Source organism: Schistocerca gregaria, chromosome 3 (genome assembly GCF_023897955.1).
Source record: "Schistocerca gregaria isolate iqSchGreg1 chromosome 3, iqSchGreg1.2, whole genome shotgun sequence".
Classification (NCBI taxonomy): Eukaryota; Metazoa; Arthropoda; class Insecta; order Orthoptera; family Acrididae; genus Schistocerca; species Schistocerca gregaria.
This window is the reverse complement of record NC_064922.1, coordinates 591752592-591780276: the sequence shown is the minus strand read 5'-3', so window position 1 is coordinate 591780276 and position 27685 is coordinate 591752592. Positions and strand designations below refer to the sequence as shown.

Sequence of the window (27685 nt, the reverse complement as noted above, 5' to 3'; positions counted from 1 at the left end):
GCTTAAATCGCTTATTAAAAGCAAAGCCTCTCGTCCAGGTTGATTACCAGTTAGGTTCCTTTCAGAGTGAACTGATACAATAGCTCCATACTTAACAATCATATACGAGGTGCGACAATAAAGTAATGTGACTGATTTTCTTTGCAAGATGTGGCAACCCTGCAGGCTTGCGAAGGCACAATATCTTTGACCTTGTTCTATAAGCTGCTTCTAGTCCAAGCGGCACATCAATGCAACTGCTCAGTCGTGCATTATGCTGTAATAAGTTAACACGTGTTTGTATCTCTCTTCACGGAGATGGAACCGCATAATATTGCGCAACGTTATGCCATTTCTTTTTGTGTTAAATTGGGTGAAAACGCACTGAGAACTTATGTTAAGCTTCAGAAGCCTTTTGGAGAGGAGGTTATGTCATGAGTTCAAATTTTTCTTTGGCATAAAATGTTTAGTGAAGGCAGAACGGATGTTGAAGATGAAGACCACAGTGGACGACCATCAGCCTCACGGACACATGTCAATTTGGCCAGGGTGCATGAGCTCATACGATCTGATCGAAGATTATCCATGAAAATGATTACAGAAGAACTGAACATCAACGGTTCGTCTAATAATAGCTGAAAATCTTGGTATGGGAAAGATTTGTCCAAAAATGGCCCTTAAAAATCTCACACCACAACAGCAAGGAACACAGAAAAATGTGGCAGCCAATCTGTTAGAGCAAACGGAAATCAATCCAGAATTGTTGAGCCGTGTTACCACTGGTGATGAAAGTTGTTTTTTTTTCAGTACGATCCAGAGACAAAACGCCAAAGTTCGCAACAGTGCTCAAAGGGATCACCCAGACCAAAAAACCTTGCATGTCAAAGTCAAAAGTGAAATTCATGCTTATGTGCTTCTTTGATTCCAAGGGAATTGTTCATAAAGAGTGGGTGCCTTCTGGACAAACAGTTAACAAATATTACTACCAAGAAATTTTAGAAGGACTTCATAAAAGAGTTCTTCATGTCCATGCCGACATTGCTAATAATTGGATTCTGCATCACGATAATGCGCCACCCCATACTGCTCTGTCAGTACAGCAACTTTTAACTTCGAAACAAATTTCAGTACTAGCACAGCCACCTTATCCACCAGATATCGCTCTGTGCAACTTTTTTCTATTTCCAAGAGTCAAAACGGCAGCCAAGGGACACCATTTTCAATCAGCACAAGATGTCCAAAAAGCTGTGACTAGAGTCTTGGAGGATATTACAGAAGATAAGTTCCAGAAATGTTACCATCAGTGGCAGAAGCGCTAAAAAAAGTGTGCAATCAGAAGGGAACTACTTTGAAGGAAACAACACTAAACTTGACTAAAATTGTAAGCCCCATTTTTTTTCACATCAGTCTCATTACTTTATTGTCTCACCTCGTATAGCCACTCGCTTGTTGAAAGATCCATAGCTGAAGACTGGAAAGTGGCACTGGTTACACCAATAATCAACAAAGGAAATACGAGTAATCCGCTGAGTTACATGCAAATATCACTAGCAGTAATCCACTGGATTACAGGCCCATATCACTAACTTAGATTTGCAGTAGGATTCTGGAACACACGAATATCTGTTTTACGAATTATTGCGAGGAAAACGATTTATTGATAAATAGTCAACACCAGTTCAGAAAATATCGCTCTTGTGGAACACAAATAGCTCTTTATTTTCACAAAGTAATGAGTGTTGTTGACAGGGATTATCAAATTGATTCCATAATTTTAGATTTCCGGAAGGCTTTTGACGCCGTTCCTCGCTAGTGATTGCTTGCCTATGAAGCATCAGAAAATTTGAAAGGTTGTGGTAAGGTCTTAGGGACCAAACTGCTGAGCTTATCGGTCCCTAAGCTTACGTACTACTAAATCTAGCTTAAACGAACTTATGTGAAGGACAACACTTACACGATGGAGCACTGGAATCTCTGACGGGGGGAGCTGTGCGGACCGTGGCAAGGTGCCTCAGATCTTTCAGCTACCCCATGCGGCTACGGAGCATCATCTCAGTTGCGCTATTGAATTCGCGGTTTCCTATCACAAAGGTCACAGTTGGTAGTGACTAACATAAAGTCATCGAGAAAAACAGAAGTAACATCTGGTGTTCTCCAGCGTAATTTTATACCTTCCCTGCTGTTCCTCGTCTATACAGATGATTTAGGAAACAATCCGAACAGCTCTCTTAGATAGTTTCCTACTAATGCTTTCGTCACCTCGGTTCAGCATGTGTCCTGTTGCCTAGTAGGCACAGGGTCCTCCATGGACCCTGATAACTTGTTCCATGCGTGATGGCATCGACGCGTATAAGGCGCGAATGCAGTCCTGTGGTATAGCCATCCATGGTGTGTTCACCTAGTTTCAAAGTTCACGTGTGGTGGTTGGCATTGGGTCACAGTGCTGCATCGTTATTTCATTATATTTTCGGTTGGCGACAAGTCTGGTGATCAGGCGAGCCAGAGCAAAGGGCTGACATCCTGTGACACCAAGAAGGCACGAGCTGATGCAGCGACATGTGGCCATGCACTGTCTTGCTGAAAAATGGCGTTTGGCGTTTTGTGCAGAAAGGGAATGGCTACTGATCGCAGCATGTCATTCACGTAGGTCACACTGGTTACTGTGCCCTGGACACGCGCCAGCTGTGATTTGCAGTTGTACCCAGCAGCACCCCAAACCATAAGGCCTTGAGTTGACGCTGTATGTGTTGTGTAAATGCAGTCACTATGATGCCACCCCCTCTGTCTGCAGCAAACAAAAATGTAGCCATCATTTTCAAACAAACAGAACATGGATTCATCCGAAATACTAACTGAAGTCATTCCTGTACCCCGTGATGTCTTTCCATTCACCGCTGCCGTATAGCATATTTCGCTGGCTGTTGTGGCCGAGCGGTTCTAGGCGTGGAGGTCTGGAACCACGCGACCGCTACGGTTGCAGGTTCGAATCCTGCCTTGGGCATGGATGTGTATGATGTCCTTAGGTTAGTTAGGTTTAAGTATTTCTAAGTTCTAGAGGACTGATGACCTCAGGAGTTTCATAGTGTTCAGAGGCATTTGAACCATTTTTTTTTATAGCATATTTCAGTACATTCATCACAGGTAGACGTAACTTATGCGGCAGTAAACGGTGACGGACTATCACCCCTGATGGTGTACGGTGTGTTGAGAGGTGGCATAAGCCCCCTCTCATATTTCTACCTTACTCTGAGTAATTCGATTTTCCTCTCTAATTGCATGCGGTGAAAAGTTGCTATTCCTTCACACGCGGACTTCCCACGCAGCGTCTCTCGTCACCCGGGTGGTCCGGTGACAGGCGGGCTCTGCTGATCTTGAAAGGGTTAAGCCGATGGGTATGAGGGAGTCGAGTGGATGCTTTCCAGTCACCGACATTGTCAGTAGAGCGGCGCGCGTACGCCCGCAGGAGCCTGAAGGAGCGGCTGGGCTAGAGATTCCGTTACGTCACAGAAACTTAGTGAAAACCGTTTCTGGTGGGCTACCAGCGAGGCGTGGTAATGACTTGTGTTCCTAGGCAGTCTTGGCGGGCAAATTCCCACGTTTTCTGCAAAATCGTAACTGTGATTGGCTTGCTCAGGGCATAGCTCCGTGACGTAGCAAAATCGGCGCAGGAATTGGCGCCAAGTATCTCCATTGGTGGAATAGTACTGCGTCGGCAATAGAGGGGAAGTTTCCGCCGGTTTTCTAGTTGCTGATTGGAACGTTTAACCACAGCCACTGTTGTGGGGGCGTGAATGTTCTGTGTTCGGTTCGTACGGGTGCTCTTCAGGAGTCTGCTCTCGCCTTTTGGTCGGAGTAGGTTACAAGACTGAGCTCTCGCTGCTCTGGACAGCATGCCTTCCGTTGGCTGTCTAATATACTTTTATTTAATTGTAACTGTTTGACGAAGTTGCTGAAGTTTCGATTTCAACATAACTTTCCGAGTACAGTTGGCAATTGAGCGTTCTGCGTACAAGCGGCCTATGTTGTCTGTCTTGAGCAGTTTTGGCTAAAGTTGACTGTATCGGAGTTACTGTGTGACTTCGCTTGGTAAAATCAATGACTGTCCCGTCAGTGATTGTGTGGCGAGCCTTCTCCGTCTCCCTCAGAGGCGCATTTGTATTGCTAGGAAGTCTTTAGTCTGGAAGAACCAGACCAGGATAATTTGTTTCGGGCTAAACTCGCGACATTATCATCACCACGGGACGTCGAAGCAACCAGCCATCGCCTCCTAGGTGATAATCAGAGCTCAGCAGAGCGCGCCTGTCCGTCTTTTTCTAAATTTGTTCTGTCTTGGGTGTTCATTGTCTGAGTTCTCACTACTGTAGCAGCAATTAATGTTGGGTTGGCTGCGTGTATCTCTTAAGATTTGAGTTGCAAGGAATTGGCTCCACATACCACTTTGTCATACATCTCACCATCTAGTTTTGGGAACAACTTCACCTTCACAGCATTTATTAGAGTATTTAATTTGAACCAATTTGATATATTGTAAATGTTTCATGTGTTTTGTTTATCATTTTGAGTTTAGTCATAATAAATCATATTGTTATTTCGGGCAGAACTGTCATTCGGTTAATCGGTAGAGCAACCCTTTTATTTCTCACTACGTTAATGAAACTTTCCTTTATTTAACTTATTTATCAAATTAAATTATTGCAGGTGCCAAACGCTTTTCTACTACACTTCCAGGGTCGATTACAATCAGTTCGCGTTTCTTTTTAATCCATGTGCAACAGCAAAAGTCGGAGTTAGAACAGGGGGGGCTTAGAGCATCATTTATATATGAAGATTCTAGAAGAATTTAGTGTTAAATACACTGCTATCCCCGGAACCTAGCAGTGTTACACTGTTCGTTCCACTGTTGCACCAGAGCCGAGCAGTTCGCAGATCTGTCCTGCAACGCCATGCAGATGAGGTGTCTATCTTCCCGGCGATTGGTCTCTGTGGTGCGACCTGACCTATTTCGTCGTCTCTGCGGCCTTCCATGAACCCGTTGCGCTGCCGAAACACTTAGACCCACATGAACAGCAATTTCCCAGATTGATGTATCACATTCTCTCAAGCCAATAATGCGCCGTCTTTCAAACTCACTAACTCGATGGAACTCTTTGCGCATACTTCTGCAAGGCATTCTGCACGACTGATTAGGTCACCCTGATCCATTACCTTCTGGAGCTGCAGGCACATTTTGGTTCAGATGGCTCTGAGCACCATGGGACTTAACATCTGAGGTCATCAGTCCCCTAGGACTTAGAACTACTTAAACCTAACTAACCTAAGGACATCACATACATCCATGCCAGAGGCAGGATTCGAACCTGCTACCGTAGCGGTCGCTCGGTTCCAGACTGAAGCGCCGGCGCAGGCACATTTTACCGGTAGGTTGTGTTGCACCACAATACCTTGTAACCATGGATCGACATGGTTGAAATGCTAATCATTTCTGTAGAACATACTAACGCACATGTCCTGTGAATATGGACGTCCTATATCTAGTCGTTCAATGTGTTCTGTTCTTTTTTTTTTAACATGAATGTATTTAAGTGTTCGTTTTTCCCGTATGCTGTTGAATAGTGGAATGGTAGAGAAATAATATGCAGGTGGTTCGATTAACATTGTGCCAGGCACTTAATTGAGAACTGCAGAGTAATCATGGAGATGCAGATGTAGATGTAGAAGATTTGGCAGTACTAATAAAGACTGTTGAAATGAAAAATCGTTAATGGTTAATGATAGCCTGGTTTCTTCTGCAGCCATGCGGAGTGACTGAGCGGTCTGGGGGGAGGGGGGGGGGGGGGGCATGTCACGGACTGCGTGGCCCCTCCCGCCGGAGGTTTGAGTCCTCCCTCAGGCATGGGTGTGTGTGTGTTGTTCTTAGCATAAGTTAGTTTAAGTGGTGAATAAGACTAGGGACCGGTGACCTCAGCAGTTTGGTCCATTAGAAATTCACACGCATTTGATCATTTGAACATTGGTTCCTCTGCAGTAAACTTTCCTTTGCTCCTGGCTATTACAACCACATAAACTCCAGATACAGATAGTTTTGGACAGCTATATTTGTGACGTATCTTTAACAGTAACTGTTGTGATATCGAAGAGTTTTCACTCCCAGAGTCTAAATGAATATCCTCTTCCCTATCAAAAAAATTTCCCGGTGTAATAGGTTTTATCGGCTTCTCTCTGTCACTCTCTTAATTGCCTCCTCCATCAACCACTCATGTATATGCCTGCAAATGATTAAGGAAACGAACAACCTATTTCACAATGGGGTCTATTGTTCAATTGTCATGTCTTGGAGCCTGGCCTCGGCTCTGGAACGTTGTTAGATTACCAAAGCATGATTCAAAATGGAATGGTCTGATATTGTAGAAGTACATGTAGCGTTTATAGCGTCTATGTTATTTGTGGAAAATTTTGATGACAACTTACTCCCTGGATTGCTTTAACAATCGTTTTTAAAGTTATTTATTTTACAATATTCTCCTTCGTTCTTTCGGTGGAATCATGGTGTATAACGCTTTCCATCATTGTTACCTGTCTGGTGATTATCTCCTGGTGTATAACCACCACATTCTTTATTTAACGTATCCAAAACTTCGAAAAACATCAACCGGTTATTAATCATTGACTACCCCTCATACTACAACTCTTTCCTTAAATTCAAAGGTAATCTACGCACCAAAAGTTTAAGTAAGTGATTCGACTCTAGATACTTAGACTTTGTCAGGTGCCTTACAATTTGTTTCTTGTAGATTCTCTGTTATTATAATACCGTAGGTCAAGAATCTTATGTGTCAATTGTTCTTGATTGCTAAGGGACCAGTAACTCTTTTTAAACTTTTCCTGAAAGCTTAACCAAAATGTAAATTTTGCAGAATGAACTGGTCACCCTCTAAATAACTTTGTGCACTATTTCTACTCTTAGAATCATCGTGTGGGTAAAAATTTAGTGATTACTTTTAAAAGCTACGTGGGATGAACCTCTCAGTCTGGTTTAAATTTAAGGAACTATTTGGACAGCCTAGATCAGTGTCCTATCTGTCACTCTCTATTAACTTTGCCGATAATCCAATATTTCCACGAAGCTTACTTTTATTTAATTCCTCCTTATTCATATTTAATTCAGCCTAAATTTTCTGTAGTTCACTCCCCGTGCTATCTGTCTCTGCATTCGAATGAAGTAAATGTACCTACAGACGATTCAGTCTTTTCACGTACCGTACTTTTGTGACCGAGTATATCAACTACACCTTCTTCAAGCTAGCAAAGGACTGAAACAATGGCCACATCCGAATCTTGGCTTTGTTCCAACGCTCCTGACCTTACTTGTGCGTCTGAGATTCTTTTGTGCACTATGTTAAAACTCCTTCTTAGTTTATTGTTTTACGTCCTTGTCCACATCTCTAAATCGTTAATTCACTTCATTGCGAACTATGTTGGGTTGTTTCAGCATTTCAGAATTTAGCTCCTATGTTAAGGTGGAATGTGTGGTCAGCAGCTCCGATATTTTACTTTGAATTTCTTGTGTTTCCATACGTGAGTCGTTGATGTGCTGCTAGAGTGTAGTACCTGTTTGCTTGAGTGAGGTATTAGTTTGCTCTAGTGTGGTGTTTGTTTGCTCAAGAGTTGTGTTTGTTGTTCTTATCTCATTTTTTCCATTCCTATTTAGTATTCTCTACACAAACAGCTAACGTCTCTATGTCCTTACTTAATTGTGCACTGAATGTCTTACATCATTTCGGCACTGCTTCATTCTTTCTTCTTGTCACCACGGTCATACAGTGTGTAGGTATCCTCCATTACGCCCTACATTACTGATGCACTGAATCAACACTTCTGAATTCAGTGTTTTTTTATTATACACGATTAATTGACACAAACGATCAAATTGCGAATCATTACAGAACTGTCAAAACTACATTGTCAAAGAGTAAACATTATGCGCTAATGTGCTTCTGTTGCCCAAAACACTTTTCATTTTATTTCGATGTCGGTGCTTCCTACAAATGTTTACAATAATACGTGTTAAAAATTAATCCCTGCTTAATACTGCAACGAGGCTAGCCACGATGCTGTAGTACACTCATGAACTCTGATCGTAAAGCCACTTGCAGTTCACTCCACAACACAAAAAAATTTCGAAGCTAATCAACTCGGATTTTATACAACTCACCAGAATCTCGCCGTGACATATGACCAATATACCATATACCAATGCTTTTCAGTTCTACATACAATTCAATTCCCAGTGGAACTAAACATGTAAACGTTGGTATAGAAGCACATCATGACTGGGGCTTCCATGTGAGACTAGAAATTGAAAATGCATCGAAGGGTGTTGTAGTGCTAATTTCTGAGTTCGACTGGGACGAAATATGTCATGCAGAGCGCTACATCAATCAGCAGATGACTACAGAGTATTATCCAACTCCCCCCCCCCCCCCCCCCCCCCACAGACATTCACCCTACTGGTGTGACACTATCTATTACAACAGTGTATGATGACTCTGCGCTATGTGTGAAATTGGATGACAAGTGTGTTTGTCTATGACTTTGAGGAGCGTTTGAAGCTTTTAAAAATCCCGAATTCCGGTACATTTCTGTAACCGACATTTCGCTCATGGGAGGTTTTCGAGCACCCAGTGTTACCGACTGCGAGCAGACAAACTTGGGATATTAAAATCTCTTCACTTGCGTTTCACACTGATAGAAGAGGTAATATAGCAAATGATTCCAGTGTGTTCGACAGCTGCAAGTTAACTAATGCGAAAGTCTACCTGAATTCAGATTTCTGCTCATATGACAATTTACAAATGCAAATGCAATGCAAATGTATACAGTCTAGCATAAGACATGTATGCAAGGTTTCGTGCTTCTTACTATGAAAGTGCTGAAGAAGAAGGGAGTAGAGTGTCTACTTAGTCCACGGAAGTTCAAGGAGTATTACCGAAGATGGTAATAGACTGCTCGAAACAGAACGAGATAATTGAGTCTGGACTTGTAGGTGTGTGAATTGAATTTGAATCTTCAACAAATTTCCCATAACTCACTGTCGTGTATGCTCTAGTTCTACATGACTGAGTCATCATCTATTGCCCAATGAGCTGTGTAAATGAACAGGCGCCGCAGAGCATTTCACAATGCCATCTCAAGGTGTGAACAATAATGCAGACGCTCGGGGTTCCTATGATGGTGAGTGTAGTCAGATCATATTTAAAGAGGTTGCATTCGTAGTGTACGCAGAAGATGCTGAGATAATAGAGACATTCTCAGAAAACATTGCATCGCCGAGGTCTTTCAAATATGTGCAGTGTGCTAAGACACAGAAAGGTGCAAAGTGGTTAACACATTTGTACCAAGGAATGCACTGGTATGATCCTGGTATATCCTATAAAGACATGGTGATGTCGCTCCAATTATTCGACCACTAGGATACCATCATCTACATGAAGGAGACGGAGAGGATCTCATGGATGTGTTGAATCTTTAAGTTCGCTGCTATTCAAGACCTGGAATTCTACAGGTGCCCTTCCCTCCAGCCACTCAATAATAATAAGAAGAAGATGTGCGAAAATAGTGCTGCTGTGTCTGCTTATGAAAAACTAAAATTTATTTCAAGTTGGATGAGAAATAAATGAATTTTTACCTCACATTCTCTGTGTTCCTTTTTTTCCCAACCCTGTTACTGCTTTGGCAGTGTACAGTTTTAACCACGTGCTATTCTGTGATTTTCTTCAGGCACAGGAGATATAATTTTAGACATGTCTGCTATATATCTTTGGAAGCGGATATGGTCGCATGCCCCCTGCTCCCATAACCCAATTCTTGTTGCACGATTGGCATAATTCTATGCAACCATTCTATATATTTTGTTATCTTCCATCTTAAAACTTCACCTCCTTAATAGCACTCATCTTCAGCAAAACTAATGTCATTTGTGACCTGCACAACCTTTATATACGTATACATCCATAATGCAACAGGGGATACGTCTTTTGTAAAAAACAAAAACAAACATGTATGGTGACGATTTTTTTTTCTTCGTTTGATCAGTTCATACAAAGACAATATAGTTCTTGAGGTACCATATAATTCTTGAGGTACAATGTAGCTTTTGAGGTACAATATAGTATTCTTGAGGTATAAATTGACTCTGCTATTCCCATGCAGAAATACTTTTAACTTGCTTGCTATAACAGTAACACTGGTTGGAATTTTTTTTTATAAATCTACTCTAAAAACTAATGTGGAGACACTTTCTTTACTGCAACTAAATTCCACAGCCCCAGGAGCATTTCTTTTACAACAATTCTGATGGACTATATATATATATATATATATATATATATATATATATATATATATATATATATACTTAAAAACTATTCTGACTTGGATGGCTAGTGGCAGGTGAAAAACTTAAAAGCTATTATATTTACAAGATGCACGTGGTGTGTAGATATATATGATTATTTACAGGCTACACATACATTGCGTATGGACAAATAAATAAATGTACCATTTTTTTGTATTTTATATTTATGCTTTTTAATATTTCTTATCCTTTTTTAATTTTTTTCTTTCACACACATGGTGTTTTTTCTTTTTTATCCTTTTTTCTGCACATGCTCTCTGCATATGTATATACATGTGTATATAGCACACATAAATATTTACACAACGTTCACACACACACACACACACACACACACACACACAACATTACTTACACTATGGTAAAATGGTTATACTACTACTATGCAGTCTCTCTCTCTCACTCTCTCTCTCTCTATCTCTATCTCTCTCTCTCTCTCTCTGTCTCTCTGATTCTTTCTCACTATCACTCAATCAGAGTGCCCCACACCTTCTATCGCTACAAGTGGATAGTGTGAGTATGGGAGAGTTTCAATCCCATAATCACAAATAACTTTTTTATCGTCATGAGGCGACATGCATATTTCAGACTGCAGGACAGTGTACACCTCATGTCCTCTCGATTGAATGCTGGTCTACTGTGCCATATGAGACGGCTATGGTGCAGCACCGCGAGCGCCACTGCACAGCCACCGGAAATAGTCTTCGATACAGAGGGCTCTCGATACCATATGATGCATACCTGCTTAAATTGTGAAAGAAAAACGGGTATTAGCCGTGGTAGCTGGTACCTCAAATTGTACTCATTGTAAGCAGCAGCACGGAACTTGGCAAATATGACAATCAACGGGGTTGTTATACAAATCTTCATTCTCCTTCGATTTAGTCATGGGAACGTTGTCGCTGTAACGCTTATCAACCTCCCATGAAAGGTTTTCGAGGTCAATGAGCAGCCAAACCGCACGATTATCAATGACGCAAGATTTGTAGCGTTTTAGACTGGAATACAATTTGGTATATTGCCACATATGGTACGTGTTTTTCTGTAAAGGTGGTATGTGAGGCTGTAGGGTCACCTTCACAGCGGGTCACAGGAGCGAGGAGGCATTCAAAGTTGGTGTATACTACAAATGGGCATCGCTCCTGGTGGTGAACATTCTTAAATGTTATGAATTTGTTTTACTCAGTAGGCATCATAACACACAACGGGTTCTTGGAAGTGCATTCTACTAGATGCGCCACTAACAGCTTATCTGAGAAAAAGGCATTGAGGCACCTTAAGCAAATATGCTGTTTACCATTATGATTACTCAGTTGGGCGGAAAGGAGTCGGGACATGTCTTTGATCCAAACATAGTGATAATTATCACCTTCAGTGAAGAGTAGCATGATTACAGGCAGCTCACGCTCGACCAGAAAATTTTGAGAAATGGAGGGGCCTGCTTGTCTTGCCAATATGACTCTTCATAAACGTGAATTGGTATTCCAGTATTCTGCGCCTCAAATTTAGGTATGTCTGGATCTTGATGGGGAACTCGATACCATTAACGTTATAAGACCCATGAAGATTATCACCGACATTGTATGTACTGGAACGCTTAGGATGATCCCTACGATCATAGTTTCTTTTGCAAACCAGGATCGACCATGCAAAACAAGCCTGATTCTTTCTATTTTCGACATTAATGTGTGCCTGCTTATTAGGGAGCTTAATATAGCTTGACCCTCCATTTACCGAATCACAGACATGTGTATGGATGTCCAGGTGTGGTATTCAGCTGAGTACTTTAGCTGACCCTCTGACCTCCATCTTGGACAACTGGGCCAGTATAGCACTGAAGGTGGATTTACTAAACCACTCGTCGACTGACATGCTCTACATCTACATCTACATCCATACTCTGCAAGCCACCTGACGGTGTGTGGCGTAGGGTACCCTGAGTACCTCTATCGGTTCTCCCTTCTGTTCCAGTCTCGCATTGTTCGTGGAAAGAAGGATTGTCGGTATGCTTCTGTGTGGGCTCTAATCTCTCTGATTTCATCTTCATGGTCTCTTCGCGAGATATACGTAGGAGGGAGCAATATACTACTTGACTCTTCAGTGAAGGTATGTTCTCGAAACTTTAACAAAAGCCCGTACCGAGCTACTGAACATCTCTCCTACAGAGTCTTCCACTGGAGTTTATCTATCATCTCTGTAACGCTTTCGCGATTACTAAACGATCCTGTAACGAAGCGCGCTGCTCTCCGTTGGATCTTCTCTATCTCTTCTATCAACCCTATCTGGTACGGATCCCACACTGCTGAGCAGCATTCAAGCAGTGGGCGAACAAGCGTACTGTAACCTACTTCCTTTGTTGTCGGATTGCATTTCCTTAGGATTCTTCCAGTGAATCTCAGTCTGGCATCTGCTTTAACGACGATCAACTTTATATGATCGTTCCATTTTAAATCACTCCTAATGCGTACTCCCAGATAATTTATGGAATTAACTGCTTCCAGTTGCTGACCTGCTATTTTGTAGCTAAATGATAAGGGATCTATCTTTCTATGTATTCGCAGCACGTTACACTTGTCTACATTGAGATTCAGTTGTCATTCCCTGCACCATGCGTCAATTCGCTGCAGATCCTCCTGTATTTCAGTACAATTTTCCATTATCACAACCTCTTGATACGCCACAGCATCATCTGCAAAAAGCCTCAGTGAACTTCCGATGTCATCCACAAGGTCATTTATGTATATTGTGAATAGCAACGGTCCTATGACAGCGGCAGTGCTGGCGTGACGGCAGTGGCTTCCCTCGCAGTGACAGGCAACGCCCTTACAGGCGACGCGTGGCCCCACTAGGCGCCTCTTTGGGTAGGAAGAAGGTTTAGTCATCACCGGTATTTGCGTTATCACGCCATTTTCTCCCCAAAGATAATGAAGAGTTGTCTCCTCAATACCGGAATCAACTTTGGAGGGGGGGGGGGGGGGGTGATAGTTCAATGAAGAGCACTGCACTGCATTTAATGGCAGGATACTGCAGTTAATTGACAAGCTTGAGCAGCTCCTTTTCCATGACAGGAAGGCATGCCCTTAGAAAACTAACAGGGTCGCAGTACCCTCCTGTCAGGTTCTCGATTCTGTGAACGGGATTCGCTCCTCAAAGGCATATGCAATCACCAAGTATTTTAACTGCAGTATGGTATCACTGGCCTGATGTCCTTCACTAAAAGGACGGGAGAGAGAACTGCCACTAGCCACAGGATCTTCTCTGTTACTATTAATGGTATTCTGCGTCCACCCCATTGATGATGGCGCGGGGAGAGCAAGTCAGTATATGCCGACGCACAGATACCTTGCATTTATGCTGATTCTGACAAGGCAGATATGATGGTGATGATGATGCAGGAGCATACTGTGGTGCTACCATGTCAGACCAAACGGAACAGCCAGATGGCAGTTATAGTTTACGACGCTGTTGTTGCTGCTGCTGCCGACACGACCTAGTAACTGGAGGAGTGGTGGATTGTTGCTTGGCCCACGGACGACAGAGCGGCGTTGCTGGGGTGACGGCGGTGGCTTCCCTCGCAGTGACTAGCAACGCCCTTAGGCGATGCGTGGACTTACTGGGCGCCTCTTTGGGTAGGAAGAAAGTTTAGCCACCACCGGTATTTGCACCTCACTGTGTTGTGGCTGTGGTGGCACGACCGCTGTGGAAGAAGAGATAAAAAAAATAGCTAAGTGCATTTCTTACCGATTCTTGCGAGTAATTACTTTTTCACTCTGGCTCCAATGCATTAACACTTCATTGGGTGACTCCACTACACTCCATATCATCATCATCATCTAATAGGGCCAGATCACGGTGCCTTTCTTCCTCCTCTAGTTCAGTGGCCCTTTGTCTGACCCATTCAGGCATCTCATCGTCCCCATCAGAACTGGCATCTAGCAATTGGTCTGCCTAGCCTTCAACAACAAACAAGATATATAAACCGAAAAACAAGTATGAATCGCTACTATACAAGAACAAATTACAATGAAAATTATACTCACATGGCAATCCTGGCTGTGAACTCTCCACAGGAGGCTGGGCTGGACTTCAAGAGTCTGCCACAGTCCAAGCCCCTTCCATCCCTCCTCGCGTTCCAAGATAAAATCCTGGACTTATACTATAACAAGGCAACAGCCTTTCCGCAGTGGATACACCTGTTCCCGTTAGATCACCGAAGTTAAGCGCTGTTGAGTGTGGCCAGCACTTGGATGGGTGACCATCTGGGCCGCCACGCGCTGTTGTCTTTTTCTGCGGTGCACTCAGCCTCGTGATGCCAATTGAGGAGCTACTCAACCGAATAGTAGCGGCTCCGGTCATAGAAAACCATCGTAACGACCGGGAGAGCAGTGTGCTGACCACACGCCCCTCCTATCTGCATCCTCAGCTGAGGATGACACGACGGTCGGATGGTCCCAATGGGCCACTTGTGGCCTGAAGACGGAGTGCTTATACTATATCAAGGAGACAGAATTAATAAGGCGAATTTAACATACACAAGAAAATTTAGAATCAAAACACAAATTATTTACTCACTTGGTAATCCTGTCTCCAGAACTCTACGACTCTTGCCACTACACTATAAATCGTTGAGGCTGCTACCTCTATTCAGCTTGGGGAGAAGAAACAGACGTGCACACAGAGTTGAAGGTATGCACAAGTCAGACAGCAGCGGACTAAGCACAATGGAGGGTGGTTGTGGGTTCATATAGAGACTGATGCGACCAATGAGAGAGTTTTATTTGAATGAGAAGCTATCATGGAAAGTCACTATTTCTGGAAGGACTTGATGCGACCATCATCACTCTTTCCAAATAACAAGAATGCTTTTATGATTAACGATGTTTTTGCAACTGTGCGCGTACATAATGAAGGCTTTTAGCAGTGAGAAGTTTACTGTTTCTGAGACAATTGTTGAAATCAGGACAGGTTTCCTCATTAGGACTGTCAGCGAGAATGCAAACAGTGTCATTCTGGGCTATTTTAGTGAACAGGTCCTGTTAGGACAAGATTTCCAAGCAGCCATCACGAAAGTTCCTACGACAACAAAAAAAGTGACAATTATTTCTGCAACACTTTACGAATTCTGAGAAGGGACTGATATGTAATGAATGGGCTGTTCTTTTAGGATCGCTAGGAAGAATGCTTGCTTTGTTATTCTGGGAACCATTGCAAAAGATTTCTATAGCACGTCCAGAGGGAGACTTGGCTGTTATGTACATAGACATGAGGCTTCAGTATAACACTGACAACCTTTCTGCTGCACCTGCATGAGGGAGTCACTATGCAGACATCTCTTAGTTGGCAATTGGGCTTGCACTGGACTGGCAGGTATGCATGGTGGCTGGGTAAACGTGGAAGTGGCTGGAAGTGTCTTGACATGGGACAGCTATTCTGTTAGGACTGCTAAGGTGAATGTAACCTGTATTATTTTGGGAAGCATTGCAACAAATTTCCATAACGTGTCCTAAGGGAGACTTGGTTTTTATTTACATTGACATGTGACGCCAGTATAACACTGAGAACCTTTTAGTGCACCTGTGAGGGTGAGCCACTATGCAAACATCTCTCTCGGTGCTCAACCCCCAGCTATACATCAGCCATAGTGGACAGGTAAACACATGTTTCGACAGGAATTTCTCAGGTGTCAGGTATGAAAGGGATGCCAGCACCTCATAATTGCGAGACCCGAACGGGCACCTGTGAGTGGTCTGGCAACTGACAGTCGCTTTGCAGGGCACACCGCACCGCCGTGTGCATGCATTGGACCTCTGTAGGGAACAGTTCGCTGACACGTCACCGCCGAATGTCTTAACGATAGTCTGAAAGCGATTTTACGTGCAATGAGTGTTTGTGCAGTGCATTATTTTCGGCTGTTTAAATGTTGTGAGAGTGTTGGTAGAGCGTTATATGTGCATTATTTTTTTAACAATTTTATGCGTAGTGAACATGTCTGTTGCATTATTTTGTGAACAGGTCTGTAGGCTGTGCAATACATTATTTCGACAGTTTATAATTAGTGAGCGTATCTGCAGAGCGTTTTACAATCATTATTTTGACAATTTACCAGTTTTTTGCGAGTCTGCACATCAGTGTAATGCATTATTTCAGTGATTTACGAGTAGTTTGCAGGTCTGTAGGCTATTTACTGTGACCCCAAGCACGCCAGGACAAGTGTTTTGTATCAGCATAACAAATATACTATGTGAAATTCATCCCTAAATAAATTATTCCAACTTCCCACTGAAAAAATAAATAAAAGTACACTCCTTCCTTTCTCCAGCAGCTGGACACAGACTGAGTTCTTTTCCTGCCACCCCTCCCCCACCCCTCCCCCAGACTGCCAAGGGACTATGGCGCCCTCCAGTGACAATTGACAGTACTGTATACTAGGTCAGTTGGACACTGGACCTCATGGTGAACACACTGAATGGAGCTATTGCCTATGACAACTCAATCTGTTTAAATAAGCACTGCATGCAGAATGAAGGCTTAAGTCTATCCTATCCAGCAGCCCAGAACTGGCTGAGTCCTTTTCCCACCAATTCCAAGGAAGAGGTGGTGGTTGGATGACTTAAGTTAGTGGAGGTAACCCAAGTGACCTACATATTTCCCTGCCATTTTCTTAGGTTAGTGGAGGTAGCCCAGGTGACCTTTTTCCTGCCACAACTTGAACTTGCCACCGTTTTTTGGGGGAGGGGGAATGTTGGGGGGGGGGGGGGGGAAGGGGTTAGGTTAGTGGAAGTAGCCCAATTGACCGATTTTCCCGCAAAAATTTGAACTTCACACTATGGCGTCATTGCGACGTTGGCACATCTATTGTCGCCATCTTGATCAGCCATCTTGAATAAATTTGGCAAATATGCAATGTGGGGCCATGCTCTCTTTGTCCTCCTATTGCCATTATCTCCTGATTCTACTTCATTTCTCGAAGTGCTGCAGTTGTTGCTGGAAGTTATGAGTACAGCACAGTATCCAAATTCTAGAAATATATATGATGCTTCTCATAAACAACACATCGTATATTGCAGTCTTGTTTACAATGACAAGCATAACAAAATTGTCACAATTACATTCATACGGACTCTGTCAAAATTGGTCTGTCTTAGCTAACAGATTCCAATTGAACACAATGATAAAACGTTTTACTTTGTCCCCATATGTCACCGTCATTGTCACAGCCAGTCTTCACGCATGGTTTACATTGTGTCTTCAAGGCAGCATCTGACAACACTAAATAAGCCATCCAACCAACAGGTACCATGAACGTTGTCCCATCTTTTAGATAGGCTCCATCCATCCTTTTCAGAATGAACACTCAGAAATAAACACATCTTAACATCAGACTATACTAATTCATTGCTTAAATAAACTTTTCATTTTATGGATTATTGTTCGTTGGTTTGGTAAATATTTGTACAACACTTAATTTTACCAAAGTGATATATTACACTACATTGTTATGGCGATTACTTTTGAAATAATAAACAGTTTATTAACTTTTTCTCCATCTGTATCATCTTCATTGTTATACAACTGGCTAAACGAGAGGTTCAGGGGGATAACGGGAAATCACTTACATAGTTGAGTCGGCATAAGTTGATTCCTGACAGGTGCAGAGGACTGGAGCTCCAGCTTTGCGAGCCTTACCAATACCGCGAAGCAATTGTATAACCCTCTTTTTGGCCTCACCTCCATGTCGTCACAGCTCTGTAGACGGCTACTGTCTCGCCTGCAGCTGTTAGCGCTCCACAGTGGAAGGGAGTCAACAGTGCTGCGAGCTATCGGGGAGCTTTTCATGCCGTCTGGACTATAGGAGTGTGTGAGAATTCCGTAGCAAATGAAAACTCTGTACTCCAGACGCCAAGTTGTGGCGGTACTCGCTCTTACCCTCCCTCTCTTGAGAACGTTTGTATGTGGACGTGGCAGGATGTATCTCTGTAATTCGAAAATCGCTTATACACTGTCCAGTCAGATTAATCTTACAACCTGTCAAAAGACTAAATAACAACCTTTTGTACTACCGACCACTGCGAGACATGCAGGAAACCACAGAAATGTGAAGGAATGACGACTCCAGTGCTGTGTCCTGCTGCACTAGGTTTCTCAGTTGAGGACCCATGAAGCGAACAGCCCAGCCATTTCGATGTCACTGCTTCTCGATTGAATTTAAATCTGCTGACTGGTGGTCAGGGGAGTGTGATGTGTTGCCTTGTCCTTCTGAAAGATACCATTATGCCAAGGGAAAACAAACTCCATGAAGGAATGGACATGGTCCTCAAGGACAGATGTATATTTGTGTTGATCCATTGTGCCTTCCGGAATGACGAGAACACCCAGGGAATGCCCTCTGGCCTGGACACTTCTGGCTGTTATCACAGGGTATTTGCTTTCAGATATTGCACCCTGTATGTGCCAACAGCCATCTGCCTGATAGAGTATAAAAGGTGATTCATCTGAAAAAGCCACATGTCACCATTCAGTTGACGTCCTAGCAAATTCCAGCCTTCATCGTCGATGTACAGCAGTCAGCATGGATGCACGAACCAGGCACCTGCTGCGAAGGCCCATATGCAGCAACGCTCGCTGATGAGTCATTGAGGGGACACTGTTGGTAGCCCTTGGTTCATCTGGGTGGTCAGTTGCTCAACAGGCGCACGTCTGTTTGCCCATACATATCTTCATAGCCATTGTCATCTGCAGCATATGGTACACCACAATTGCGTTGGCGCCGGTTTTGGATAGCACTATTTTGTACAATAACTATCGAGGCACGCTATCAGTTCCACCTTCGGTCCGAAAGTCAATGATAAGTCCCCCCCCACCCCCCACCCCCCCGGAGACGCTTTATATTCCCTTCACTCCTAATGCCCTACCTGCCGTCTGCTGGTGGTTGTTGCATGTTGATGTCGAACATAGGTGGTGGTCACATCAATGTGACTGCACCATGAATGTCTGCAAGCTGAACAAAACGCATTGTGTCCGTTATGTTCCGGTGACCCCATCCAATTAAGAAAATGTGCGACCGCTGTTTTGACGGCGGGGAGTACGTATGAAAAAGAGAGAGTTCCATATAGTGTTTTTAGGCCTCGGGCTCAAGTTACAAGCAGGTCCTGGTGGCTCAGTCTGATGCTCAGGACCTGCCTTTTGTTGATATCTGGTTGCCATGGATCCTGTCTGCCTCCTTATACATTCTCCAGGATCGGCTAAACATCTCATCTAACTGATGTATTACTAGCTCCTGACTTAAATGATGCAAATTTTTACATCACCACTATTAAGGGGGTAGCCATCAAACCCGCAACAGGATAAAACAACAATCACTCACTCTCGTGTGTAAGCACAACGAAAGTCGATACGACCGTCCTTTTGCTGTTCTCTGCGTATTAAAATATCTCTTCGCAGCCCCGATCTACACTATCTTCTCCCTTCAACCGTTCAGGATTCCACATTGTTTCTTATGAAAACTTGCTCTTTTTAATATTCGCAAAAGGGATTTGCACTAGAAGTATTCTGTACTCTTCGTCCGTCACCTTCATAACTCAAATCATTCCCAGTTCATCACATTAAATGACGAATTATTACAAACTACAGCGATGTCTCATTTTTATATGATATTAACTTCTCTTTTAAACAACACATCCTAAAGCTGAGGATCCTCCCTCGTTATCCTTGCACTGAAAGTACTGACTTCCGTAGTAAATTCTACGAACTGATACTAATTATTATTATAAATTTTGTAAAGTTACTTCCTTACTTGATAAATTACCATTACTGTGGAACAGACGGCTGCCGTTGTGGCCGAGCGGTTCTAGGCGCTTCAATCTGGAACCGCGGGACCGCTACGTTCGCACGTTCGAATCCTGCCTCGGGCATGGATGTGAGTGATGTCCTTAGGTTAGTTAGGTCAAATGGGTCAAATAGCTCTGAGCACTTTGGGACTTAACATCTGAGGTCATCAGTCCCCTAGAACTTGGAACTACTTGAACCTAACTAACCTAAGGACAAATGGTCAAATGGGTCAGATGGCTCTGAGCACTATGGGACTTAACATCTGAGGTCATCAGTCTCCTAGAACTTAGAACTACTTGAACCTAACTAAGGACAAATGGTCAAATGGGTCAAATGGCTCTGAGCACTACGGGACTTAACATCTGAAGTCATCAGTCCCCTAGAACGTAGAACTACTTGAACACAACTAACCTAAGGGCATCCATCACACACATCCTTCCCCTAGGCAGGATCAAACCTGCGACTGCAGGGGTCGCGCGGTTCCAGACTGAAGTGCCTAGAACCGTAGGCCACACCGGCCGGCCGTTAGTTAGATCTAAGTAGTTCTAAGTTCTAGGTGACTGATGACCTCAGATGTTAAGTGCCATAGGGCTCAGAGCCATTTGACCCATTTGACCATTTGAATCTTTTTTTTTTTCTTTTTGTGGAACAGACGGCTGGTTAGAAAATTTCACTACTAACAGATATCCGAAAGTGAGCTATAGACAGAAAAGGTTGACTACTTCTGGTATGCCCATTCACGTTTGGACTACAACTCATACGGATTTATGTGGAACTCTTCTCAACTTTCTCTTGACGCATATCCCAATTCTCAGTTGCACTAGTATAGTAGTGTAATAGTCAATAGAGCTGAATCTCAATAGCGCAACCACTGAAATATTTCGTTAGCCAAATTTTGTTAAAATGTATAGGAGGACGCATTGTTATTAACTTAAGTGGGGTGCTGGCCTTTGCTAGAAATATTCTCAGTGTGACTGAGGTACGTTCCAACCCTCCCATCGGTCCCTGCAGGGCAGTTTGCGATACCTGTACTGCATGTTCCAAAATCTGCACAAGAAAAAGGGATATTTCAGGTTTCATATCTCAAATTCCTCTGACCACAGAGATAAGGGGTCAAGTCAAATGTTTTGGGTAGATCTTGACCTAGAAACCAATTCTATAGCTATCGTAAGAACGGATATACTGTAGGTACCCTACAGTGCAGGGTCAAAATTTAAATATCACACACTTCGTCCGGTGCTGGCAAATTGAGCAAATCGGCTTATTCTTTGGCATTAGGTGTTGTCTAGGGAGGGTCTTAGACGGCTTATGAAAGCAGCATTTGTTCATGGGCGGTTCCCAAGAAACACCCGAAAAACCACGATTTTGGGGTACTGTAAGTACCGGTTGTGCGGATGACCATTTCTATAATTTGTGTTCGTGGTGAAACGTAACATCCGTTATTCATGAGATCGCTTGATTAATTGTTAAGTCTTAGGTAGGTCTGATACATGTAATTTCGCCTTTTGAGCTCTGCAGTACGATTTTCAACAACTTCGTGGCAAAGTACTGGCTAATACTACGTTCATCCGCATTGGTAAGAACACGTATTGTCTTAGTTTAACTGCAATTAGGACTTCTCATTTACAAACAGTTTGATAACAAAAGAAGTACCACATAACTATATTTCATAGTGTTAGAAACCTGTATCAACTCTTTTTGTCATACTGTCAGCTTGCTATACTATTGTTTAACATAACGGCATCTAATTACTTTATACTTACTGTAATACTCAATAGGAAATTAGTTGACAATGTAAATAAAGTATTTGTTTAGGCTATTGGATTATATATTGAAATCTCGTCTACACTAAAAAGTAATGTACTCATATTTCAAGCAGGAAGAAAGGTAGAAACGCTTGGGGTAATGTAGTTTCACTGCGGTTAGCAAAAATGTAATCGGCATTGTTTATGTTAATCATTTCACTTATTTTTTCATGAAAACGACAACTATTACTTGACTTTGTGTCTATGTGATGTAGTTCAATTGTGCTCTTCAAATGATAACTTTTCTGAAATTTTGAACTACTTCTGTGATTGTAATTAACGAAATTACTATATGCTACAATGCTCCAGGTGCCGGCGAGAAATTGTGCAACATAGCCAGTACAGTCTAATATTTTGAGTTGAACTGTGTGACGTAACGTCAAATAAATTTGTGTACACATGAAAGTTCCTTTGACTTTTCACGTTACCAGAAAATTCATGGTGTTTGTTGGAGCATCATCATTTACGAAATTTCCAGGAAGAATCATCTGCAGCGGATCCACGAAAAGAAGTTATGTTCTCGCTACTTTTTCGTTATTTTATTTTGTGCAATCTGAGTTACCACGTCCAACTGCAAGCGCTTTTATTTCATCTTTGTTTCTCATGATTAATATTCGTAAAGACTTTTATTTTGATTTACTTTTATTTGACAATTATTATCCCCAGGAAGGCGGTTACAGTGCAATTACAGGTCGCCAAAATTTTTTACCGTATGTACTTAAGTTGATGTTCCCGAGGAACCTTCAGACTTTTTCCGGTATCATTGTCCGTTGCCGTTTTCAGAGGTTCAAAGTTACCGAACTTATGCTGAAAACCGCAAAAACCTGATTTTAATCGTGTTTACACCGTGGGCGGTAACTTCCTAAATATAAAACCGTTGAATGGTTTTAACTGTATATTCCGTAGACATTTATCTAGAAACACAGTTTTCTCATTTTTAAAAAAAACTTTATCCGTTATAAAGGTACACTCGAGCCATCCAGAGTTTTAGAGATGTTCACATTTGTAATATCTATTCACGGTAAATCGCACAGAAGTTTTGCCGTATGTTCTTAAGACGATGTACTCGGGGAACCCTGAAATTCTTTTGGGTATCATTATCCGTTACCGTATCCAGAGATTCGAAGTGACTGTATATGTGTAAGTAAAATACGCACATAATATCCGGTCTGAGGCATCAAAAAAAAGTTTAGGTCACCTCGGTTCCGAGAGTTCCGGAGCCTGTACAGAAAATTGTAATAGAGATCAACATAAACAACATTTTCACCCTTTTTATTGCTCATGAGAACCACACATTGCATGTTGTACCACCAAACAGCGAGGCCTTCAGAGGTGGTGGTCCAGATTGCTGTACATACCGGTACCTGACTACTCAGTAGCACGTCCTCTTACATTGATGCATGCCTGTATTCGTCGTGGCATACTATCCACAATTCATCAAGGCACTGCTGGTCCAGATTCTCCCACTCCTCAACAGTGATTCGGTGTAGATCCCCCAGAGTGGTTGGTGGGTCACGACGTCCGTAAACAGCACTTTTCAATCCATCCCAGGCTTGTTCGACAGAGTTCATGTCTCAACAATATGCTGGCCACTCTTTTCGAGCAATGTCGTTATCCTGAAGAAAGTCATTCACAAGATGTGCACGATGGGGACGCGAATCGTCGTCCATGAAGACGAATGCCTCGTCAATATGCTACCGATATGGTTGCACTATCGATCGGAGGGTGGCATTCACGTATCGTACAGCCATTACAGCGCTTTCCATGACCACCAGCGGCTTACGTCAGACCCATATAATGCCACCCAAAAACAGCACAGAACCTCCATCTTGCTGCACTCGCTTGACAGTGTGTCTAAGGCATTCAGCCTGACCGGGTTGCCTCCAAACATGTCTCCGACGATTGTCTGGTTGAAGGCATATACGACAATCATCAGTGAAGAGAATGTGATGCCAATCCTGTGCGATCCATTCGGTATGTTGTTGGGCCCATCTGTACCACGCTGCGTGGTGTCGTGGTTGCAAAGACGGACCTCGCCATGGACGTCGGGAGTGAAGTTGGGCATCATGCAGCCTATTGGGCACAGTTTGAGTCGTAACAGGACGTCCTGTGGCTGAACAAAAAGCATTATTCAACATCGACGCGTTGCTGTCAGGGTTCCTCCGAGCCATAAATCATAGGTAGCGGTCATCCACTGCAGTAGTAGCCCTTTGGCTGCCTGAGGGGGAGGCATGTCATCGACAGTTCCTGTCTCTTTGTATCTCCTTCATGTCCGAAAGACATCGCTTTGGTTCACTACGAGACGTCTGGACACTGCCCTTGTTGAGAGCCCTTCCCAGCATAAAGTAACACTGCGAACGCGATCGAACCACGGTATTGACCGTCTAGGCATGGTTGAACTACAGACAACACAGCGCGAGCCGTGTACCTCCTTCCCGGTGGAATGACTGGAACTGATCGGCTGTCGGATCCTCTCCATCTAATAGGCACTGTTCATGCATGGTTGTTTACATCTTTCGGTGGGTGATACAATAGCCAGAGTCAACGTCTATCTTCAGGAGTTCTGGGAACTGGGGTGATGCAAAACTTAATGACGCGCTGTCTCTGTATAACGGGCATTTCCGGCCTGTAAAGGCTGTCTTGATTCGGAAATTATTCGATGGAGCCCTCAGTCAGCATAAGAGCCGTACAAAAAATTATTTTATCGTTTGAAATGCTTTGTACTAGCAAATGAAAAACTGAATTTTTTCGTGTGCTGTAGGTGTAGCCTAAAAATGTTGGCATTTTTATGTAAAGTAGCGTAAAGTGAACTTCCGTTAACTGGGAGACGATTGTGTATTAACGTTAAAATATAAGTACTTATTTGTTGTTTATATGTGTTGAAGTATATAAATGTGTCAATGTATAGAGGGTCCAGTCAATGTTCGACGTCGATGTGCAATAATCACTCACAGACGGCAGGTGATAGCGTGAGCAGTGAAAGGTATAAAAGAGTGTTTGGGGGGGGGGGGGGGGGGGGCGGGGCGGAGATGGGATGGAGTAAATCCGTAAAATAAGTGCAATCGATGTCGTAATGCGGAAACGGAGCGATCTATTTGACGTCCAAAAGGGCATGATCGTTGGCCTTCGGGACTAGGGTGGAAACATTTCCGAAATTTCGATGTTCGTAAACTGTTCGCGTGGCGCCGTGAGACAAGTATACTGCGCATGGGAAAATAGTGTTAATAAAAACAGGCGCCGTGGCAACTGTGATGCACCAGGGGCCATAGATGACAAGGGTGAACGATGGTTGTGGAGATGTGTACGCATTTATAGACGTGCATCTGTTGCGAAGCTGACCGCCCGGATAAACCAGTGGGCCACCAACAGTGCCTCCTCAACGACCGTTCAGTGACGTTATCTTCGAAGCAGGCGCCTGGTTCATGCAACCATTCTAGCTGGTGTTCATCGGCGACGAATTTGTACTCCAGTACCGCAACTGGACGTCCACTGAATGGCAAACGGTGGCCTTGCAGATGAATCACGTTTTATGCTCCACCAGGCAGATGGCTGTTGGAGTGTACGGCGTGGAATGTCTGAAAGCAATACCCTGCAAAAAATTGTCGGAAGAATTTAGGCCGTAGGAGGGAGAGTTATGGTCTGGGGAATGTTTTCGTGGCATGCTCTCAGCGATCTCGTCTTTCTGGAAGACGCAATGGTTCAAAACAAGTATGTGCTACATGCAGTGTGGTTATCCTTGGCACGATGGAATCTACCACCAGGACAACTTAACGTGTTACACAGGTCGCAGTCTATATGCGTGGTTTGAAGAGCGACAGGATGAGTTTACTGTAATCCCCTGGCCACCAAACTCTCCAGATTAAAACCCAATCGAGAATCTGTGGGACCAACTTGATCAGGCTATACGCACCTCGGATCCTCAATCGAGAAACCTAGCACAGCTGGCCACGGGGCTGGAGTTGGCATGACTCTACATCCCTGCCGGTAATTTCGAGAATCTCACTTACTTCCTGCACGTCTCGTAGTGGTCTACACTGCAAAAGAAGGTTATTCTGGCTTTTGACAGGTCGTAACAGTAATGTGACTGGACGGAGTATAAATGAACTGCCAGAACTTCACTTACCTACACAAATCGTTTTACATTAGTAGTACACCCTGATATAAACGCGAAAAGAAGGGACACAGCTGGAAAATTCTACTGTCGGAGTAAAAATATGGTGAATATGATTTTCCTTAAAAGACTCTGACAGAAAAGAGGGGAACCAGCTGCCTGAATCCTCATCCACCTTCCGCACCAAACATTTTAGCATGTGAACATATTTGCACATTGTGCTGAAAGACAGGAGGAGAGAGACAGTGACGGTGAAAGAGAGAGGAGGCAGCGATGGTGGTAGAGAGAAAGTGGTTGTGAAAGAGAAAGATAGATAGATGAAGACAAAAGTAATGGGAGCCAAAGTCAGAGGAGATATTTATGGTTAGTGAGAGACATTGACGGTAACAGTGGCAGAGAGATGGATAGAGATAACAGTAATGGAAACAAAAGAGGGAGGAGACCTTGGAAATGAAAATGGGAGATGAGTGGAAACCACACATAGGTTTGAGGGGGGGGGGTGTTCTGGACCCCTTCCCTCTCCCTCCAGACCGATGAACTTAAACACAAAAAAAATTGCATACTTTCCTCATCTCCCATACCTAAGTGTTAAAGTTTCCCGGTACAGGGGTCAAAGCCCTGAGCAAACCATTCTCAAAAACATGTGTGGAGAGGAGACGATGGCGGTTGAAGAGAAAGACAGCGGTAAGCGAGAAATACAGAGAGAGTGACAATACGAGAGAAAAATAATGGGACAAAGACAATGGCAGTGGGACAGAGAGACAGTGAAGGCGTAGAGAAGAAGACAGTGATAGGGAAGAGCGAGAGAAGAGGATGATGAGTGACAGTGGGAGAGGCAGACAGGAGAAACTGCCACTGGAAGATAAATGAGACAGTGGGAGACAGTCTTATAGAGACACTGGCAGTGAGCGAGAGACGCTGAGTGTCACGGCTTCACTACAGAGAGAGACTGGGTAAAAGGATTTTGAATGTTCTGTATTAAAAGAGCACGAATATGTTCAAATGCCAAATTTTTAGTGAAGAAGGTAGTGTGGGGCCTGAGGCAGTTGGCTCCCCACTTTTCTGTCAGAGTCCTTTTTTGTGTTCCAACAGGTGCATTTTTTCAGTTGGCAACTTGTATACTTGTTTCGTCTATCTTCTTACGTCACCCTCTCTACATGCCAAAACCGTTCCAACATATACCTTTCTCAATGCTCTAACTACATCTTTTACTCCACTGCTATTTTTCAGCTGATTTTATGAGTCAGGATTACTATTTCAGGTGCTAAAATCAATTAATTTTTCTTCTCCACGTCTTTCGAAGCAGATCACTTCTGCTATGAACTAAGTTCACATCTGTTTTCTCCAATATTTCTATACTAGCACAAAGACGCTCAAACTTATAGCTCTGCAATTCTCTCTTTTTTTAAATCTATCAGTTACATTTCAAAGTTGTCAGTGTCAGTACTAAAGCGAGAATTGTTCAATTCTGTTACTGTAGCATTAAGATCTTTCTGAACAAACACTAACAAGAAGTATTGCTTTGCTGTTGCTAAATTCCTGAAACCT

At 43.2% G+C, this 27685-nt stretch overlaps 1 pseudogene; it reads left to right on the top strand.

The window, feature by feature from the left end:
* The first annotated feature begins 14558 nt into the window (after nucleotides 1–14558).
* LOC126356632 (5S ribosomal RNA) lies at nucleotides 14559–14676 on the top strand (annotated as a pseudogene).
* The last annotated feature ends 13009 nt before the right edge of the window (nucleotides 14677–27685 follow it).